This window comes from Pinus tabuliformis, chromosome 9 (genome assembly GCF_031772625.1).
Source record: "Pinus tabuliformis cultivar Carrire ecotype Pingquan chromosome 9, CPIR1, whole genome shotgun sequence".
Classification (NCBI taxonomy): Eukaryota; Viridiplantae; Streptophyta; class Pinopsida; order Pinales; family Pinaceae; genus Pinus; species Pinus tabuliformis.
The window spans coordinates 1,583,284,951-1,583,286,971 of NC_142307.1; positions in this window are offsets into that span (position 1 = coordinate 1,583,284,951).

Genomic DNA, 2,021 nt, shown 5'->3' on the forward strand with positions numbered 1-2,021 from the left:
CCAGCACAAACCTGTGGTAGAAGTTGGCAAGACCTAGAAAGCTGCAGAGCTCTGTTAGAGTGGTTGGAGAGGGCCAATCCCGAATGACTTGGACCTTGGCTGGATCAACATGCACCCCATGTTCATCAATGATGTATCCCAGATACTGAACCTGGGTCATGCCAAAAGTGCATTTCTCCAAATTGGCACATAGCTTGTGTTGCCGCAGTGTTTGGAGAACCTGTCGGATGTGGTGGAGGTGCTCTTCCCAACTCTGGCTGAAGATCAAAATGTCATCCAAGTATACTACTACAAAGGAGTTGGTGAATGGCCGCAAGATGTCATCCATTAGCCTCATAAAGGTTGTAGGAGCATTCGTGAATCCGAAAGGCATGACTAACCATTCGAAGAGGCCCTCCTTGGATTTGAAGGCAGTCTTCCACACATCTAAGGGTTCGATTGGTACCTGGTGATATCCTGACTTCAGATCGATCTTGCTGAAATATTTCACCCCCTTTAGTTGGTCTAGGAGGTCATCAATCCGCAGGATCGGGTAACTATTACAGACGGTGATCTTGTTCAGCGCCCGATAGTCAATACAGAGTCTCCATGTCCCATCCTTCTTCTGTACCAACACGATCGGGCTCCCACAGGGCGATGAACTCGGACGGATGTGACCTTTCTGCAGGAGCTCCTGAATCTGCCTCTTGATTTCATTGTTCTCCAGAACGGAGCGCCGATAAATTGGTCCATTGGGTAGCAGCGCACCTGGGGTCAGATCGATGGAGTGCTTGACTTGACAGTGCAGAGGAACCCCTGCCGGGGAGGTGAAGATGTCTTCGTACTCCTCCACAATCTTGTCCATTTGTAGCTGTCGTGCAGAGGGACCCCGTTTGGAGGCTGCGGCCACTGTCTTCTTCTTCCCTTGAGGGCGTATCATCAGGAAAACAAATTTCCTGGTTTTGGAAATGATCTTACTGCATTGTTTTGCAGTAATCAAAGAGATGGCGGCAGGTGGTGCTACCTCTGGTATCCTGAACAACTTATTTCCCAATGTAATAATAACAGCACGGGGCCTTGATTCATACACAGCATGTCTCTTCCACAAGTATGGTTGTCCTAGTAATACATCACAAACTTCAAGGGGAGCAATGTCACACAATACCTCATCCGTGAAGGGCTTGATGTTGTATGGAAGGCGACACTGCTGACTCACGCGCATATCTCGCCGTTGGTGAAGCCACCCAATGGTGTATGGTTGTGGATGTGCTGTGGTCGGTAAGCCCAACCGCTTCACGACCTCTGCCGAAATGAGGTTCTTTTGACTCCCGCTATCAACAATGAACTGTATTAGGGAGCCCTTTACCCACATCTGGGAGTGGAAGAGACGCTCCTCCTCCTCTGGATCTTCGGGTTCATTTTTCTGGATCTTTGCGGTAGCAACAGTGGCGCTGGGATCCGCATCAATGATTTGCTTCCCTTTTTCATACCCCTTATCGGGTTCTGACTCAGAGTCGGAACATGCATCTGATTCTGAAACCTTTAGCTCAGCCACCAGTGACTGCTTGGCCCGACACTCACTTGTGTTGTGAGTGGAGCTCTTATGGAACTCGCACCATTTTCCAGTGTCCTTTCTTGGCTTCGCGGCGTTGTTCTTTGTTTGCAGCTTCGGCTGGTTGTCTTGGGCTATCCCGCCTTGGCTCTATCCTTTGTTCTGTGGTTTAGGGGCACCTTTCCCTTGCTTTGGATTCGCAGATCCAAAGTCTCGCTTCTTTTGTTTAAACTTCTGCTCGACCTTGACGGCATATTGGTATGTTGCGCCGAGCGAGGGGATGTTTAGGAATTGTATTTCTTCCTGGATGTACTTGTGCAGGCAGCCACGGTATTTGAGTATCAAATGTTGCTCCGAATCCTTGATACCCAACTTTGTGCGAAGGGTATGGAAAAGATTGGTGAACTCCGGCACGTCTTGGTCCCTTCCCTGCCGCAGCGTGGTCCACTTTATGTATTCATCCTCATAGCTTCCGACAGGGTAGTACTGC